Source organism: Aquarana catesbeiana, linkage group LG02, assembly GCF_042186555.1.
Source record: "Aquarana catesbeiana isolate 2022-GZ linkage group LG02, ASM4218655v1, whole genome shotgun sequence".
Lineage (NCBI taxonomy): Eukaryota > Metazoa > Chordata > Amphibia > Anura > Ranidae > Aquarana > Aquarana catesbeiana.
This window is the reverse complement of record NC_133325.1, coordinates 401,389,003-401,409,806: the sequence shown is the minus strand read 5'-3', so window position 1 is coordinate 401,409,806 and position 20,804 is coordinate 401,389,003. Positions and strand designations below refer to the sequence as shown.

Below are 20,804 nucleotides of genomic sequence, written 5' to 3'. Positions count from 1 at the left end.
TCATTGTACTAGTGGCACTGGCTGGGAAGGGGACCAAGGGGTTAAATATGTGCCTAACTATGTGTAATGTGTGTACAGTGTGCTGCTTTTACTAAGTGATCTGTCAGTTTCTCCTCTCTGATTTGCAGGCACAGCGCCACCTAGCGGCCACCCACCATCAGTGCGCACGTGTGTAGGGATGCCGGGGAGGTGCGCTATGACTGTGCATTGGGAAGAAAATGGGCCGTGTCTAGCCGCAGCCAATGTCTGCAGTGTTGCTAGGCGCTAGCTCCTACGTATAGGTGGATCAAGGTGTCACTTATTAGAGAGCTCCTTCGGTTGTTCTGGTATTAAACTGCATAGAGCTGAAATGCAGATCTGGCTGGAGAGGGACTCCTGAGCACTTGTAGCCGGGACACTCCATTCTCAGTAAGTGACATTGGCTGTGTGTGGGTGCATGTCCCCGATGTGGGCTGCTGTCATATACAGTGCAGGACAGGGGATCACCCGCTGACTGCCAGCTGAAGGGGGGGTGTCACCAGGTCCTGTGTGTGGCCTCTGCGGAGTACAATGTCATGCCAAGCTGGTGCCCAGTGTGAGGGTGGTGTGTGCACACCGGGGTGCTCCTAGTGCTCCTTCCACCTGGCTGCCTGCACTGCTGGGGAGAGATCGTGTTAGACGCGCACACAGCCGTGGTGAGCTAGTACTGGCGCAGTTATACGAGCTTCTGTTCGGGGGTCGGTATGTTGTCATCTTCTCTTACTCATCACTGGGCACGCTCGTGTTGTTTAGCTCGATGCAGATGACAAATCGGAGCTCTGTAAGTGGGTAGCAAGCACCTACATCAACACTGCTGTGCACCTGAGCTGGGGGATGAGAATGACAGGCGATTGGATCTGGAGGATGAGAATGACAGGCGATTGGATCTGGAGGATGAGAATGACAGGCGATTGGATCTGGAGGATGAGAATGACAGGCGATTGGATCTGGAGGATGAGAATGACAGGCGATTGGATCTGGAGGATGAGAATGACAGGCGATAGGAGCTGGAGCATGAGAATGACAGGCGATAGGAGCTGGAGCATGAGAATGACAGGCGATTGGATCTGGAGGATGAGAATGACAGGCGATTGGATCTGGAGGATGAGAATGACAGGCGATTGGATCTGGAGGATGAGAATGACAGGCGATTGGATCTGGAGGATGAGAATGACAGGCGATTGGATCTGGAGCATGAGAATGACAGGCGATTGGAGCTGGGGAATGCAGGTAAAGCTGGCAGATGAGGATGACTGTGGGCGATTGGAGGTGGAGGATAAGAATGACTGCAGGTGATTGGGGCTGTGGGATGAGGATGATGGTGGGGGATGAGGATGACTGCAGGCGATTGGAGCTGTGGGATGAGGATGACTGCAGGCGATTGGAGCTGTGGGATGAGGATGATGGCGGGGGATGAGGATGACTGCAGGCGATTGGAGCTGTGGGATGAGGATGACTGCAGGCGATTGGAGCTGTGGGATGAGGATGACCGCAGGCGATTGGAGCTGTGGGATGAGGATGACTGCAGGCGATTGGAGCTGTGGGATGAGGATGACTGCAGGCGATTGGAGCTGTGGGATGAGGATGACCGCAGGCGATTGGAGCTGTGGGATGAGGATGACCGCAGGCGATTGGAGCTGTGGGATGAGGATGACCGCAGGCGATTGGAGCTGTGGGATGAGGATGACCGCAGGCGATTGGAGCTGTGGGATGAGGATGACCGCAGGCGATTGGAGCTGTGGGATGAGGATGACCGCAGGCGATTGGAGCTGTGGGATGAGGATGACCGCAGGCGATTGGAGCTGTGGGATGAGGATGACCGCAGGCGATTGGAGCTGTGGGATGAGGATGACCGCAGGCGATTGGAGCTGTGGGATGAGGATGACCGCAGGCGATTGGAGCTGTGGGATGAGGATGACCGCAGGCGATTGGAGCTGTGGGATGAGGATGACTGCAGGCGATTGGAGCTGGAGGACGATGATGATAATAGGTGATTGGAGCTGAGCCATGAGGATGACTGCAGGTAATTAGAGCTGAAAAACAACAGTAGGTGACTGGAGGGGGGGGATGAGGATGACAGCAGTTGTTTGGAGCTGGGGGTATAAGGATGACTGGGGGATGACAATGAGGGCAGACAATAAGAGCTGGGGGATGAGGGTAACTACAGGTAATTAAAGCTAGGAGATAACAACAATGGTAGGTAATTGAGGCAGGGGATGACAATGACTGCAGGCAATTGATGCTGGGGGATAACAATATCTCCATGTAGCTTATTTGTGTACCCAGATTTGATGGTGGTAAAGCTACAGAATCATCCAGAGAAAAGTTTCTTGTCGTTCAGATTGGCCCGGTTCATACAGAGCAGTAAAAGACCATGAGCACCAAATTTACTAAGAGAGGAGCAGATTGGTTCTGGAGCAGTTGTTTATGTCAACCAGTCAGCTTCTGTCTTTCATTTTCAAAACCTAAATGAACATGCTGAAGCTAGAAGCTGTTTGGTTACTATGTCCAGTTGTTCCAGATTGTGTCTGCTCCAGTTTTATTTTAATGGAGCTTGTGATCTGATCATAACATATATGTGTTGGTGGTTTTTTTTCTTTTTGGGTTGGGGAAGGGTAAGCCCTGCCTCTGTATTGTATAGTTGACAAGTGATCAGCTGGTAGCCTTGCTCTGTAGATTCAGGGCTTATTTGGAAAGACAGGCTCTGCTATGGTGAAGGTTGCTAAATGGTAGCTAGCCATGTGACTGCCTTATTTACCAACACATGAAAGGGAGGAGTATTCCTCACCGCCTGCTCAGCTCTCAAGGCAGAAGAGGGTTTGTGTACTTGTCTGCTGGTCACAGTACAGCTTGGCTTGTTTACAAGACTCTGCTCTTCCTGTATTGTAGTATGTCCTTGGTGCAGAGGAGAACATACATGACTGGTCGGGCAGGTCTGCTGGTAATCCCCCCCGTGTGGGATACATGTCTACAAAAATAGAACGTACATGCTGTGTACATCCAGAAAGGACATCCACTACACTTATAGAAGGAATGCTATTACTTCTGGTTTATTCTTCTTACGTTATACATTGTATATAACTTTTTATATTTTTTTATTATTATTTTTAGTAATCTACAAAATGTATATATCACCAATAATTTTTACTGCACCTTACAATATAAAGGGAGATAGTAAAGTTACTATGAGTTATGGTGGCCACACACCTCCTGTATCTAAAATATATATATATATATATATATATATATATATATATATATATATATATATATATATAATTTATTTATTTATTTTTATCCAGTCAATTTGTGTTTCAATCAAAACTATTGAACTCGAAAACAATCAATTAAGCCATCACTTCCCTTCCAAACAACATAGCCCCCCATTTCGATCAGCTTCAATTTAAACGAAGTTAACGGCCCAGGGAAGAAAGTTGACAATTGTTTTGCATCCATTGGCACAACTGAGATACTCCTGTTCACGAATGCGATTGTATCTCGATTAATCAGATTATGAGATTACATGGTTAAAACAGAGATGTGATTAATAATTTTACAATTGTAAATTTACCAATGGATCTTAAGTTCCCCTCCAAATCCACTTCCTTGTGTGTGGCCTATCAAATAAATAGGTTGCTGGCTTTAGATCAATTACTGCTATCAGAAGAGATTGACCAAAAAAAAATAAATAATCATTTTATTGAAGCTTGTATGGCCACTATTAGGAGGACTCTGCTCACAAGAGCTTAGAATCCAAAGGATTTCATAGATTTCGTGATGAATGCCATGTTTCATGAAGGTCATTGATAATGAACAGATCAAATGTTTACTCCTTTGCTCAGGGAACTATAGATTGCAAGCACTCAAGGCTGTGTCAAAGTTCAGCTTTTTATATGTGTCTGCTGATAGGAGAGCTGCACCTTCATTCCACATAAACATATAAACAACCAGCATTGTGGTTTTCTTAAAGTGGTTGTAAACCACTAAAATAAGGCTTACCTGTAGGTACAGTGAATATCTCCAGCCCCATGAAATCATTCCCCACATCTATTACCTTTTGTACCACCACCCCCTCCCTTTAGAATGTAAGCTCTACGAGCAAGGCCGTCTTTAAGGCAGGGCAAAAGGGACAGCTGTCCTGGGCCCCATCATTGTTGTGGTGCCTAAAGCAGCTGCCTCATACTTGCCAACTCTCCCAGTTTATTCCCTTAACCCTTAAAGTTTTAGTCCAGTGCTGCCTCCCAATATCTGTGTGAAGTTCTGTTACTATTACTGCCCAGCTCTGCCCTATTGCTGTGTACAGATGATTTGTCTGCCGACCCATGTAAATAACCTGCATTGATATGTAAATACCAGCAGCATTGGTATGTAAATAGCCACGGACCGGCAGCATTGATAAGTACCGCATTTATCGGCGTATAACACGCACCCTAAGTTTAGGAGGGAATTTTAAGGAAAAAAACTTTTAGGAGGGAAGTTTAAGGGAAAAAAACTTACATTTAAATGCCCATCAATGCAGCCTTATCATGTCCATCTGCAGCCTTGTCAGTGTCATTGCAGCCTTGTCAGTGTCATTGCAGCCTTTTCAGTGTCAGTGCAGCCTTGCCCCAGTGTCCATTGCAGCCTTGTCAGTGCAGCTTTGCCCCAGTGCAGAATTGTCAGTGCAGCTTTGCCCCAGTGCAGCTTTGCCCCAGTGCAGCCTTGCCCCAGTGGTCAGTGCAGCCTTGCCCCCAGTGTCCATTACATGCTTGGACAGATCGCCGCCGACATACACATAGCGTGTAGTTTTAAATATGGCACCGCGGAGTTCGGAGGGACTCGGCAGAGCTGAACAAGCGCCACTGAGATCACAGTGACTGGGCGGAGCCGAGATACACATAGCCGAGTGTTCTCGGCTCTTCTCGGCGCCACTCACAGTCACGCCCAGTCCCGCCATTGGACTTGTGTTATGTCCATCATAGGGCGGGACTGGGCGTGACTGTGAGCGGCGCCGAGAACACTCCGCTATGTGTATCTCAGCTCTGCCCAGTCACTGTGAGCTCGGCAGCGCTCGTTCAGCTCCGCCGAGTCTCTCTGAACTCTGCGGCGCCATATTTAAAACTACACGCTATGTGAATGTCGGCGGCAATCGCTCCGATAGATCACAATTAGCGGGGATCGGCCTATAACACGCACCCACAATTTTCCCCTGATTTTAAGGGGGAAAAAGTGCGTGTTATACGCCGATAAATACGGTAAATAGAGGTGGCATTCATATGTATATCATGCCCCCCTGAGGTCATATCCACCATCACTTCTGCTGAATCCTGCCCACTGGGGAGGTAAAGGGGCATGCTTGAAAATCCTGCCTACAACTGTGGTCATTAAGCCCAACATCAGGGTGTTCTGCAAAGGTAAGCAAATTGGAGGTGGAACCCTTTTTCAAAATAATATGGTGCCACAGCACCATGAATTGTGGTGTATGTGAATACGTACATTAGTGGTTAGTGTAATCCTTATTACTTTGGTGGCCAGTGTAAAAACTTTTCTTTATATTGATAATCAGTACAAAAATCCAAACTTGCAATTGAGTTTTGAATCCTCCCTTACATTGGTGGTCCATGTAGAAGCCCCCTTTAAATTGCTGGTGAGTGTAAATCCCTGCTTACATTGGTGGCCAGAGTAGACATCCCCTTTTATTGGTTGTTGATGTAAAATCCCCATTACATTGGATGCCAGTGTAAATTCTTCATTACATTGGTGATCAGTGTACATTTCCCTTTCCATTGGTGGTAAGTGCAGATTGCCCTTACACTGGTGGTCAGTGTAAATCCCCCTTTACATTGGTGGTCAGTGTAAATCCCCCTTTACATTGGTGGTCAGTGTAAATTCCCCCCAACATTGGTGGTGAGTGTAAATCCCCCCTAACATTGGTGGTCGGTGTAGAAGTGTTATCTTACATTGGTTGTGAGTACAAATCTCCTTGACAATGGTTGTCAGTGTAAATTCCCCCTTACTTGGAGCTCATTTTATATTCCCCCTTACACTGGTGGTTGGTGTAAATGCTCCTATTACATTGGAGTCAGTGTCAAAATCTCTCTTTATATTGGTGGGTGGCGTAAAATACCCTGTTACATGGTGGTCAGTGCAAATTCCCCCTCACATTGGTGGTTAGTGTAAATCCCCCCCCCTTCCATTGGTGGTCATTGTAAATTCCCCATTAAATTGGTGGTCATTGTAGAATCCACCACTATATACTTGCCAAAGATTTCCATCTTTGCTCAACATGATTCAAAATTTGACACAGTTTACTGTCTCATAACTAATCCCATCCCCCCACCACTGCCACTAATCCCATCAACCCCCCAACATTGGGACTGATCCCCCCCCCCCCCCCCTTCCACAGCATTGCCACTGATACCAGGAGTCCTAGGATCCCTGGGTGTTTTCTGTCTATTGATGGGTCCCCTCACCTCCCAAGTCCAAGATGTGCAGGCAGAGAGGAGATGATGTGCAGGCAGCGTGGAGATGATGTGCTGTAACCTTTGGCAATCAATCAGTGAGCAGTAATGATGTGCGCTAACCTCTTGCAACCAATCATTGAGCGGTAAGGATATGCAGTAACCTCTAGCAACCAATCAGTGAGCAGTAATAATGTGCAGTAACCTCTAGCAACCAAATTGTGAGTGGTAAGGATGTCCAGTAACCTCTAGCAACCAATCAGTGAGCAGTACAATATTGATGTACAGTAATCACTAGCAACCATTCAACAAGCAGAAGTCATGTGCTGTAACCTCTAGCAAATAATCAGTGAGGCATAATGTATGCTGTAACCTCTAGCAGCCATCAGTGAGTGGTAATGATACACTGTAACCTCTGGAAACCAATTGCAACTGCTGCATGATCTGATTCAGTACACTGCTATTTTTTGTATGTCTCAAAGCAGGTGGTGAACTAAATTGTATGTAGGGGGCTGGGGGGGCCCAGAAAAAGTTTGTCCAGGGTCCAATCAATATTAAAGGAGGCCCTGTCTGTGAGCAGGGCCCTCCTGTCCCTTCTGTATTGAACTGTATTGTAATTGTGCTGTCCCCCCCTCTACATTGTAAAGCGCTGCGTAAACTGTTGGCAATATATAAATGGTGTATAATAATAATAATAATATCTCCTAAACTGTGTTCACTGTATCCGCATGTGCCGATGTCCTCGGCACATGCGCATTGAAGAAATGGCTCGCTGGTGTTGTTTCTTCAGAAGCTGTTCCATGACCGGCGGCTCCCACGCGCATGCACTGGAGTGACGTCATCGCGGCTCTGGCTTCGGAGCCCGCAAACCCAGAAATCACTCTGGGAGACATGTCGCCACTCACAGCGGTGTGCGGGAACCGCTGCAACAGTTTCGATCTAAGGTAAGTATTTCATAATGAGCTAGTATACAATGCATACTAGCTCATTATGCCTTTGTCTTGCAGGTTGGTGTGTGTGTGTGTGTGTGTGTGTGTGTGTGTGTGTGTTTCTGTGTGTGTGTGTGTGTGTGTGTGTTAACTGTAAGGTAGCTTGTGATGTGCTAAGTAACTACAGAAACAGGTAATCAGTGGGTTTGATACTTTGAATGTTGTTTGAAAAAAACATTCATTACATGCATGTGTTGCAGGAACAAGCAACATACTTAAAAGAGAAGTACAGCCAAAGCTTGTTTGGCTGAACTTCTCTTGTAGATCAGCAGACATCACAGGGCCGGTCCAGGCTGAGGAAAGATGGGAACCATATAGTCGGGATCCACCCTGGGCCAGCTCCCGTCTCAGCCTCTCAGCGATCCACAAGAGCCTGAGCCAGCTGCTCCTGCCCCCGGCACTCTGAGAACTGAGCGATCAGCAGTGTTAGATCACTCAGTTCTCAGTCTTAGAGCTGGTGGGGGACAGATGCAGCATTGGACTGATGCTGCATCCACCTAGGTAAGTATTTTCTAAAAAAAAATAATTCCCAAACTTCTCTTTTTTTAAAGTAGAACTATAGGAAAAACCTTTTTAGAGTAAGGCCCCATTCATACCTGAGTGTTTTGTAGCTTGAAACCTGAAGCTACAAAACGCTAGAGGGAAAAAAAAATCAATTATTCTCTATGGAGATGGTTCACATCTCCACTCCAAAATGCCTGAAGCTCAAACAAGTTCTGGAACTTTTTTTTTTTTTTAGGCAGATTTGGGTGTTTTTCTGCTTTTTACATTGGTGACCTTTTGACCTGTACAAAATCGCGGCAAAATCACACGACTTTCTGCCTGAAAACGCTACGCTCAGGTGTGAATGGGGCCTTAGGGAGTGCCATAACCCCTGTCAGATTTTTATTATCGCCATCTGTGTACCATTGCAGAGATTTCCTTACACTTCCTGTCCCATAGCCAAACAGGAAGTGAGAGGAAATGCCTGCAAATTAAGGGAATTCCTTGGGGACCCCCAGATCACCAGAACTGGTGATTTCCTCTCGATAACTTTGCTGGGAACAACCAAAAATGTGGGATTTTCTTTCACTTTCACTATTAATGATAATGGTAAACAAGACAAAGAGAGGGAGAATCTTCCTAAGGGGGACACTGACAGCAATAAAAACTGACAGGAGTTCTAATCCATCTCCCCTCTATCCACAACAAAAAAAAAAAAGCATTTGCCCTTAGTTATACTTTAAGCTGGCGATAAATGGATTAAAATTCATCCAGTTCATCAGGGACCAGACGCATTTTTATCCATGTATGGGCTAGTTGGTTGTACACAAGTCAATCTATCAATCAACTTGTGTACAACCAGCCTGTTAAGTTTTCCCGAACAATCAGTACCAGTGGCAACACTGATCATTGTATTCTGCCGACAGGGAAGGCTTCCTGCTGGTAGAATACAATAGCTCAGCGGGAAGGATTCCCCCATCCACCTCAAATGTGTTGCTAGGGGAATTCGATCTCATATGTAATATGAGGACCTACTAAATCTATCCAATCTGTATACAATCAGGCAGTCTCTTGCACTCCATCGTTGTTTATAGATCTCAGGCTCGGTTCACACTGCTGTGACATGGAATCCGCTTTGTAAGACCCCCCAAGTCGCATGACATGTCACTACTTTGGTCCAACTTTGCAATTTCAGCTCTTGTACAGACTCCTAAATAGCATCCAAGTCGGAAGGAAGTGGCAAGGCAAAGTCTTATGACTTCGCCATCACAGCAGTGTTAACCGAGCCTTAAAGCGATTGTACAATCGGATTGTAATGCTAGCCATACACGCATAGCTTTCTTTCGTTCAGCCCCTGGAATGAACAAAAGAGATATGACAACAATCTGATTGTGCAATCTCTGTACCGTCTTTAGCTTTACCAAAGTTATGTAATATGAGGTCTAACCTAAACAGTTTAGTTAGTATCAAATCAGGCAGGTTCCTGTACTACATAGTTGTAGTATGATATGGTGAATTTAAAGGATAAGAAAACAATAGATGAAAAAAAAAAAGTGCATTTACAATTTAAAAAAAAAATTTAAAAAATTGTGTGTTATGCTACGTACACACGATCGGCATTTCAGCCAGCAAAAGACCGATGAGAGCTTTTCATTGTGTATGCTCCATCGGACTTTTGCTGGCCAAATTCCAGCCAGCAAAAGATTGAGAGCATGCTCTCAATTTTTCGTTTGGAAAAAGTTTCTATCCGAAAATGCGATCGTCTGTAGCAATTCCGATGCGCAAAATTCCTACGCACGCTCGGAAACAATTCGATGCATGCTCGGAAGCATTTAACTTCATTTTCTCGGCTCGTCGTAGTGTTGTACGTCACCGCGTTCTTGACGGTCGTAAGTTCAGTGAACTTTTGTGTGACCGTGTGTATGCAAGGCAAACTTGAGCTAAATTCCGTCGGAAAACCACCTATCTTTTTCTGACGAGAATTCCGATCGTGCGTACACGGCATAAGGAGCCTGAAAAGCATTGCATCAGCGATCAGTAGATCGCTGGTGCGATGTAGGACTCCTGCAGACTGTAAGGCTACTTTCACACTGGGGCGTTGGCGCTTTACCGTCGTTTTTGGGCGCTAGCGGGGCACTTTTGACCCCTGCTAGCGGACGAAAAAGGGCGGTTCAGCGGCGCTGCCCATTGATTTCAATGGACAGGGAGCTTTAGGAGCGGTGTATACACTGCTCCTACAGCGCTGCAAAGATGCGGCTTGCAGGACTTTTTTTTTTTTTTTTTTTAAGTGTCCTGCCAGCGCACCACCCCAGTGTGAAAGCACTGGGGCTTTCACATTGAAGTGAGAGGAGAGGCTCTTTCAAGGCACTTTGCAGGCGCTATTTTTAGCGTTATAGCGCCTGTAAAGTGCCTCAGTGTAAGCCATCTGCTTCTACCTCATACGTACAGGCAGTTTCACACTGACAGGCAGAATCAATGAACTACCACAGCGATAGTAGCGTCAAATGCTTTCGGTAGTTGTAGTTCATTCATTTGCAGAACTCTGTGAATAATTGACGAGGCCGTGTCAATTATGGTACAGGGAACTTCACCCCAGATCACCGAGCTGCTGCAGGAGCGGGAAGAACAACCTCCCCTAAATGATTTAGCTTGACAGATGGTAAACGACGCTGAAAAACGTCCGTTTTGCGGCGTTTACAGGCTGTGTTTAGCCGAGTTTGCGTTTTTAGGAGCGTTTTTACATTTTTTTACATTTTTTTTCAAATAGTCAAAAATGTATCTCCATTAAAAACGAAAACGTGGCTAAACGCGAGTTACCGTGTTTACAAGCTGTTACAGGCGTTTGGCGTTTCATCCGTCCTGAATGCATTTTTTTGCTGTCCAAAAAAAGCTTCTAAACTCAACTGCCTAGAAATGACTACAAAAGACCCTGTGTACATGTAATGATAAGATAACATAGAGGAGAGTTCAGGGGCAGCTGAAAAAAAAAACACCCAACTGCTCCTAAATGTCTGTTTACCAGCAGCAGTGTACATAAGGCCTTATGTTCCCAAAGCTAAACTTATTCTTTAAAGGAAATTGTTCAATCAGATTGTATAGCGTATAATCAGCCTAACAGATTTCTCCATCCACACTAACCAGAGTGGATGGAGGGATCTCCCCTGCTGGATATTGAATTGACACCCAGCCCCAGCAGCTGTCAAAATACCCAAAGTGTGATTGCAGCTTGTTGATTCACCCTGGGTTCACACTGATGCGATGCGGGAACCGGCGCTATTATAGCGCCGGTTCCCACATGGCTCCTCTCCCGCAGATATTTCACACTGTCTTATACGAATCGCTGTGGGTGTCACTAACAAAGTTATTGACACCCCCAGCTTAGTTCACAGATCGCAGTGTGAACTGTGAACTCGCACAGGAATCGGATCGCATAGGTGAGAACACCCATGTGATCCGATTCTAGTGTGGGGAAAAACAAGTCTCTGCACTATTTTCTGTGCATTTCCAATGTGAGTTTAGCCATACAACTGCGGTGCGGGTGCGAATCACATGCGATCCCTGAGATCGCACTAGTGTGAACCCGGGCTTAGTGCTTTTCAGCTGACAATTTGTGCATGCTAACATATGCATAGATGTGAATGGACCCACGATTTTTTTATATTAAACTGCAACATATACCAGCCACATATGGATTTTTTTTTTCTTCATTAGGTGATTTCCATTAACTTTCTGCCCTAATGGCCACACAGTGAAGTGGGGAGAAATCATTTTTTTTGTGCATGGTGCAACAGCATGCAGTTCAGTGTAGTGCGATTTTACAAAACGGTCAGGGACTTCTATCCTTGTGAGTAGGGCAGCCTGCTGAAATGAATAGGCTGCCCTGCAAGCGACACACAAGAAAGCGGGTAAAACACGTGTACAGGCAGGCCCCGAGTTACGAACACCCGAGTTACGAACGACTCCTACTTACGAACGGCCTCCAATGCCGGCCACTTGTGCTCCACGTTGGTCCTGGATACCTCCGGACACATCCCATACTGCAGTACTACATGTACTGCATGGGTAGAAGAGCCCCAGATAACGTAGCAAGCGCCCGGAACATCCCACATCCATGCACAGGCAGACGTTACACTTACGAATGTAATGTTCCGACCGGAAGTTACACTTACAAATGCAGTGTTGCGACTTACAAACAACTTCGACTTAGTGCCGGTTCACACAGGGGCGGCACGATTTGCAAAACGACTTCTGTATAGAAGTCAATGCAAGTCGCCTGAAGTCGCCCCAAAAATACTACAGGAACCTTTTTCTAAGTCGGAGCGACTTGCGTTGCTCCTATTAGAACGGTTCAGTAGTACAGAACGGGACGCGACTTGTCAGGCGGCTAGGTTGCCTGACAAGTCGTCCCTGTGTGAACCGGCTCTTAAGAGCAAACCTACAGTCCCTATTGTATTTGTAACTCGGGGACTTCCTGTACATGGAGTAATGTGAACCAAGCCTTAGAGTCCAGATATATTAACCATTGTATGAAAAGAAAAAATGTTGGGAAATATGCAGATAAATACTGCAAGGGTTCGTTTACACATGAGCCTGTCATTGCCACCCCTCTGAAAATCATTCTGCGGTAGATTGCTTTTTTGAGAGGCAATATGTCACCTCTATACAGCCTGTTTTAAGCATTAATAGCTGATTGTGTTGCATCTGAGTGCATTGCATGCCCCATTCACCTGAGTAGGTTGCAATTAGCGGCAATATTGCCTAGCGAACGCAACATGTGGTTGAAGTTTTGCCACAGGCAGCAGTGTGTACCAACATGGCCGCTGGCCATGTTTACTTGTGGCAGAGCAGTTGGGGAGTGGTAAAATCAAGGCTAAACCACTTGTTTTTACTGCCTGCTTGTGTACGTTTAGGCTTCTATTCTCTAAGCGAGGTTGGTCAGGAATTTCTGCTCTGATTCCAGCTCTATAGTAAATAATATACAATATCAGCCTGCATTGTATTGGTGATGCGTAGCATTGTGTTTCTTCATGCTGAAAGGTCAATAGTCCCAAAAGGCAAACAACGCACTGCCCTTCTGTAAATATTCTCGGATAGAAAATCATGGTTTAAACAGTTGGCCTAGAGTCTAGACTAAACACTAACGTGTTTACCGAAATAATCCCAGTTTTATTTGTATCCATTGTTGGATTTCGATCAGTCCAGCGTTTTTATTTCACCCTTTTTATATTGTGGTACCTCTGTAGTAATCCAGTGACATGTTATGTAAAGATATATACAGTGTTTGTCAGTCTCTATAGAACTAGCAAGGTATCAAGATTTTAGTGCATGGCCAGAACAGAACTTCCTGTTAGTTTCTTTTTGTTACACAAGCATGTACATGTATTTACATAAGGTAGGCCAATGTAAGGCCGGACTACAAGGCATCATGCACACAGGACGTTTATTCATCTGCTCCTAGGGGAGTCTTCCATTATTTTTCCCTGCCTTTAAACACCCCTGCATGTTAACCTATATGTCCATATACACATAGGCAGAGCCGCTGATAAAGCAGTACAGCCAGCCCTGCTATACTGGGCCCAGGTCCCATCAGTATGAAAGGGGGGCCCGAGCACTTGCCAAGGAGGAGGGCCGGCTGTACCATCTTATTGCAGACACCAACCTTCTACTGCCTCCCCCTGCAGTGCTGCAGCTTCTTTTCTTTCTCCCTCTGGCTGCACTGCAGGGGGTTTGGTCCTAGCATATGTGCCCTTTCCATCTGCTGTCCGGACTCCTGTGCCCCTTTCCCCCCACGGCACTTCTGGCTTCCCACCTCTCTTCTTCTTCCGGCAGCTGCTATGGACACACAGGGGGATGTTTCAGTAAGGGGAGCAGGAGAAGGGGCCAATGTCATTTACAGGTCCCTTCAATTCTGAATAACCACAGTGAGCAATCGGTACCAAATACTGCTGTATCCGTTTATCACTGAAGCATAGTAAACTGTTTACTATGCTTCAGTTTGCGAATGAGCAGGAAGCTTCCTAGCACTTCCTGTTCATTTATCTGTGCAACAGAGGCCTAATAAATCTATGCCCTCATTCACTTTCAGCTGGAGGGGGCGCTGTCAAGTAGGCTGTCTGGGGCCCCCCCTTAATTTTCAACAGCAGCCATACATATAGGTGCTTAGAGGCAGAAACAAACGCCACAGCCAGTGCATCCAGGAACAGCAGCTTTTGGCAGAAAAAACTTAAGCGCTAGGTGCGTTTAACGCTTGAGCGTTAATTCATTTAAGTTGCCGGAATAAATAATTACTCTGGCCAATGAAATTAATTAACAGCCAAGCACTTTTACAAGCGTCAAGCTTTTTTTTCTGCCAAAACTCTGCTGCCAGGAGAAAAGGAGTCTAGGAGAGTTAGCAAAATGTCCAGTGTGCATGAGGCCTGAGGCTGATGACACACAGGGGATTCTGCCACCAGAGACAAATGGCCAGCGAAAGAATTGCTACAAAGGCTGCGTGTTGCTCCGTTGCTGGCCTAAGCTCTGCTGAATCTCCATTACTAGTGATGGGAGCAACATATGATTGTAGGAAAGAAGATCATTTGATATGATTGTTAGTGTTACTAAACCCAGTAATATGAAAATAGTTCACCCCCCCCACACAGTGCCCACAGCTTATAAATCTTCTTTTTACATTAAAAACCTGCCACTACAGTGGATATAAAAAGTCTACACACCCCTTTTAAAATGTCAGGTTTCTGTGATGTAAAAAAAAGGAGACAAAGATAAATTATTTCAGAACTTTTTCCACCTTTTTAATGTGACCTATAAACTTTACAACTCAATTGAACAACAAACTGAAATCTTTTAGGTGAAGGGAAGTAAAACTAAAAAACTAAAATAATGTGGTAGCAGAAGTGTGCACACCCTCTTATAACTGGGGATGTAGCTGTGTTCAGATTTAAGCAATCACATTCAAACTCATGTTAAATAGGAGTCAGTACACACCTTCCATCATTTTAGAGTGCCTCTGATTAACCCCAAATGCTGTCCTAGTAGGTCTTTCCTGACATTTTCTTAGTCGCATCCTACAGCAAAAGCCATGGTCCGCAGAGAGCTTCCAATGCATCAGAGGGATCTCATTGTTAAAAGGTATCAGTCAGGAGAAGGGTACAAAAGATTTTCAAAGGCATTAGATATACCATGGAACACGGTGAAGACAGTCACCATCAAGTGGAGAAAATATGGCACAGTGACATTCCCAAGAGCTGGACGTCCCTCCGAAATTGCTGAAAATACGAGAAGAAAACTGGTCAGGGAGGCTGCCAAGTTCAGGAAGGAGGAGATTTTCACTGCAGCCTGAATACACGCCCACATGTGTGATGTCAATATCATGTGACCTGGCTAGCTCTGAGAACAAGAAACTGTTCTCTCCAGCATAAAAGACACAACTGAGCATGTGCACGACGGCTACTCTGCCTATGTTAGCTGGCCTTCCCCAGATAGACAGTGCAGAAGGGGGAGGATCTGTGCATACAGGATAAAACGGCCCTTTTACACAGTGCAGAGGATTAACCCCTTAAGTTCCACAGTGAGTTTAACAAGCATACTATGCTGCATATACAGACTGATTTTACTGTTGCAGGTTTAGTAACATTTTAAGTGTATGGCTTTTCATCTGACAATACGATCGTATATAAAATTGTTCCATGTATGGCCACCACCATTAGCCCCCGTTCACACCGGTGCAACTTGTCATGCATTTTGACAGTTCCAAATTGCATTGCAAGCCGCACCCAATTGCCGGTAATGTAACCGTTCATATCGCCGTGACTCATACTCATGTCGCAGCAATTATGAAAAAGGTTCCTGCACTAATTTTTACCGACTTTCATTGTGACTTGCATAGATTCCTGTTAAATGAAGTTGCAAGCCACAATAAAATTGGCAGTGCAAATCACACCGATGCACCATTTAAAAGCCGCACCGGGGTGAACAGGGGTTTAGTCCATTAGAATAAGGCTAATTTGCTAAAGGATTTGGGAATCTTCACACATTAATTCGAGCAAACATTAAGGCTTCATGTACACGGGACATTTTTACAACCTCTCTTGAACGATTTAACTTGACAGATAATAACCCACGTTTAAAACGTCTGTTTTGCCACGTTTACATGCCGTGTTTAGCGGCATTTTGCCGTTTTTGCGTTTTTAAAAGAAAAAATTTTATTTTTTTTCAAAATAGCCAAAAATGAAAAACGCCTGTAAATGCAATGTGGATAAATGCGAATTACCGCGTTTAGCTGCGTTTAGAAGCGTTTGGCGCTTGAAATGCCTCTAAACTCAGCTTCTGAACCCATTTTTTTTTTTTGTTCCAAAAAAAGCCTCTAAACTCAACTGCCTAGAAATGACTTTAAACGACCCTGTGTACATGTAATGATAAGATAACATAGAGGAGAGTTCAGGAGCAGTTGAATAAAAATGCCCAACTGCTCCTAAATGTCCGTTTTACCAGCAGCAGTGTACATGAGGCCTAAAAGTGGAAGTCCGGTCAAAACCTAAGCTTAAACCTGCTCCCACAACCCCCCCAACCCCCCTTATTCTAAGCCTTTCGCTAAGTAGTCTGTAAAGGAAAAATGTCTATACTTGCCTAAACTAAGGCTGCTCCGGTCCGGTCATGTGATCTCCTCAGCTTCAGGGAAATGGAGAGATTTCCAACAACGACTGCAGAACCTGGGTAGTGATATCACCCATAGGACTTCATTTACTAAAGGCAAATCCACTTTGCACTACATGTGCACTTGGAAGTGCAGTCCAAGTCCACAAAAAAGATATTGTTTTCTTTTTCAAAATTGGCGCTCTTTTTTTTTTGATTATAGCACAAAAAATAAAAACTGCAGAGATTATCAAATGTCACCAAAAGAAGGCTCTATTTGTGGGTAAAAAGCACATCAATTTTGTTTGTGTACAACATCGCAAGACCGCGCAATCAGTTAAAGCGACGCAGTGCCGTATCGCAAAAATGGCTTGGTCAGGAAAGGGGCAAATCCTTCTGGGGCTGAAGTGGTTAACACTGTTCTGCTGTTCACTGCAGGCAATAATTCATAATGGCGCACACTGTTTAATTCTGTATTACATCGTACCATTCATCACAAGTGTCTAGTGTGTCTGGCCAGTTGTCCCCTATCTTATTAAGATTTAAGATAGAACCACTTGGCAAAGTGTTTGGCTGAACATCAGAATGACCTAATCTGTGTATATAGTATTTGTTAGTGCTGCAGATATGCATAGTGCATTTCATTTGTGTTCATGTGAGAGCACATTTCAATCAGTTACTGATAAACTTGATGAAATTTAAGCCATTGATGGCCCTGTCGGCATCCTCCTGACTGACATCTGTCAATGTTCAAGTCGAAGGAGCTGGGTGGCAAATTGTAAGCCAAACAGCGGCTGCATTAAATCAGATGCAGCCACTGTTTGGGTGCTCTGACAGCCCCAAGAGCTGACTGTCTGAATACAGTAGCTGGCAGTGATGATTTCTTTCTCCACACTGTTTAAGTGCCGGTTCACACTGCTGCGCTGTGAATTTGTTCATTTTTTTTGACCTGTGTGAGGTCCGATTTTACTGCGAATTTCAGGAGTTGGACATAGCTGCGATTGATGTTCTAGCCAATGGAATCATAATGTAAAAAAAAAAAGGTGTTAACTTCCTGTGTACTTCCTGGTTTTTGTGGAGAGTAGTGTGGTGGAACTCAAAATGGAGTGATTTCTCCCATTCAGCCTGCAGGGCTCGAGGAGAGGAATTTTAAAGTATAACTAAAGGCAAAACCTTTTTTTTTTTTTTTTTTTGGATAGTGTGCAGATGCATTAGAACACATTTCAGTTTTTATTGCTGTCTGTGTCCTGTTAAGGAGATTCACCCTCTTTTTTTTTTTGTCCTGTTTACCGTTATCATTGACAGTAAAAGAAAATCTCACATTTTGGGTTGTCCCCAGAAAAGGGGAAATCATCCAATGGGACCTGGGGGTCCCCAAGGGATTCCCTTAATTTTTAGGGATTTCCTCTCACTTCCTTTTTGGCTATAGGACAGGAAGTGAAGGTAAATTTCTGCAATGGGACACAGATGGGGCGGAAAAAAAAAAGTCTGATGTGTTATCATCCAGATGATGAGTCTAGCAGTGGCAGCCCATCCATCAGAGGTGCCGCCCCCCCCCCCATCCATGCTTCCGGCCCCCTAATCTACATGTGGGGCGCCGGACACATGGATTCCAATGAAGGTTTTTTTTTCTGTTTTTGTTTTTTAATCACATGATTAAATAGGCTTCAAAAAAGGAACGGCTCAGGGCGCAGAGCCCACCAACTTGTGTGACAATAGCGAATAAATATACTCTATTCTCTTCCTTATTCTCCTCCCGGCCAATCAGGAAGCGGGTCCAGAGACCCATCACCCAATTGGCCGATAGCAGAGGCGATCCTATTGGCTGCCTAGGAGAAGGGAGGAGACACACGGCGGAAGCCGATATGATGCCAAGGAGGTGGAGATGCACAGGAATGCCCGCGATTGGGTAAGTGTGGGGCCACCGACGGGGTAGGTGCGGGTGACCTGACCAACCAGGGTGGGAGGGATGCCTGTGGGTGCATTGTTTCAGCCACCACTGAATTCCAGCGACTAAAGAGAGACATTGCCATTGTGGGAATGGGTGAAGTCTACTTTAGGAAATCTTGCCATGGAGTCTTGGGCCTCTTGCACACAGCCATAATACTTTACTGATTTTTATATGTAGCATCTTGCTGGCACAAAGATGCACTGAAACATACTTTTTCTTTTGGCCCTGAACACATAGACATCAATGCATGGCTGCATTTTTTTTTCTTTTTTCAGTGCAAGGGCCCTTAGACATTTGTGGATTTACCTTTCACCTTCAAACTGAAAATATATGATTCAGTTTTGTTTTTTTCCACATGCAAATGTTGATCAAATCAAAGGCACAGAGAGTCTAGTTACTAAGCTAATGATGTTTGCATCATTTCCTCAAGGAAGTCAATTTTCCTGTCAGTGTGTACATTGATTAGATCATCCTGCCTTACAGCATTAGTGTGCTCCCAACCTAAAAAAAAAATCATATCCTGATTTTATCCTTGGGTATATCACACTGGTGGTGTTTTTTATTTTTTTTTAATTTTTTTGGGGAGTGTGATGGGGTTAGTACAACCTCGGTCTTATTTATTGCTGTCTGTGTCCCCATTTTGGAAGATTTCTCCTCACTTCCTCTATTTTGATGGGTATTTGTGGTAAAGAAGTGAAGGGAAATCTCCTCACTTCCTGTCTATTTTATAGGTGTAGGCCAGAATAAGGAGGGGAAATTTTCCCTTACCTGTTATCTATCTGATGAGCAATAGAAGCAGATCTTGTCAGACTTTTATTGTTGTCTGTGTCTGCCCCACCCTGAGGCTTAAAATATATCTGGGCAGTTACTACATACCGATCCTTGTCATCCAACCATATACTTTTGTGTGACAAAGGTGTACAGTTCCAGAGTTAAACTGTTACCTTACATCTTTGTATGCCGCGTCTGTTTAAGTAGTTAGTGTCTCACAAAAGTTAGTACACCCTTCACATTTTTGTAAATATTTTATCATATCTTTTCATGTGAAAACACTGAAGAACTTGGCTACAATGTAAAGTAGTTAGTGTACAGATTGTATAACAGTGTAAATTTGCTGTCCCCTCAAAATAACTCAACACACAGCCATGAATGTCTAAACCGCTGGCAACAAAAGTGAGTACACCCCTAAGTGAAAATGTCCAAATTGGGCCCAATTAGCCATCTTCCCTTCCCGGTGTCATGTGACTCCTTAGTGTTACAAGGTCTCGGGTATGGGGGAGCAGGTTCTCTCTCTCTCTCTCTATCTCAGGTTATGGACTGGCCAAGCATGTCTCCAGACCTAAACCCTATTGAGAATCTGTGGGGCATCCTCCATCTTAAGGTGAAGGAGCGCAAGGTCTCTAACATCCACCAGCTCCGTGATGTCATCATGGAGGAGTGGAAGAGGACTCCAGTGGCAACTTGTGAAGCTCTGCCCAAGAGGGTTAAGGCAGTGCTGCAAAATATTGACACTTTGGCCCCAATTTGGATATTTTCACTCAGGGGTGTACTCATTTTTGTTGTCAGCGGTTTAGACATTAATGGCTGTGTTGAGATATTTTGAGGGGACAGCAAATTTGCACTGTTATACAAGCTGTACACTCACTACTTTACATTGTAGCCAAGTGTCATTTCTTCAGTGTTGTCACATGAAAAGATATAATAAAATATTTACAAAATGGGAGGGGTGTACTCACTTTTGTGAGATGCTGTATAACCATGAACTTCAACTGGTAAACAATCGTTCTATTGCAGGAAATTATCTTGCACTAATGCTGACTGCCTGTTTTCCTTTGAGTGCCCATAATGTGCAGCTTATCAGCAAAAAAAAAAAACGGTGGCAGATAAAGACTCCTTTAAAGTGGTTGTGAACCCTTATACCCCATACACACGATCGGAATTTCCGTCAGAAAAACCTTGGATGGTTTTTCCGACGGAATTCCGCTCAAGCTTGCCTTGCATACATACGGTCACACAAAAGTTCTCTGAACTTTCGACCATCAAGAACGCGGTGATGTACAACACTACAACAAGCTGAGAAAATTAAGTCCAATGCTTCCGAGCATGCGTCAAATTGTTTCCGAGCATGTGTAGGAATTTTGCGCGTCGGAATTGCTACAGACGATCGGAATTTCCGATAGGAACATTTTCCATCAGAAAAATAGAGAACCTGCTCTCAATCGGAATTTCCGCCAGCAAAAGTCTAATGGAGCCTACACTCGGTTGGAATTTCCGACCAAGAGCTCACATCGGACT

The 20,804-nt window shown here is 44.7% G+C and overlaps 1 protein-coding gene across 2 annotated transcripts in view; it reads left to right on the top strand.

Moving 5' to 3' along the window:
* Positions 1-254: 254 nt before the first annotated feature.
* The window catches only part of YPEL2 (yippee like 2), a 113,357-nt gene continuing 92,807 nt past the window's right edge, over positions 255-20,804 (top strand). The window contains exon 1 of one of the 2 annotated variants that reach the window (XM_073615274.1): positions 255-408. The gene's annotated coding sequence lies outside the window, so the exon portion shown is untranslated. The remainder of the gene's footprint in view (positions 409-20,804) is intronic. The other variant, XM_073615275.1, reaches the window with a different exon arrangement.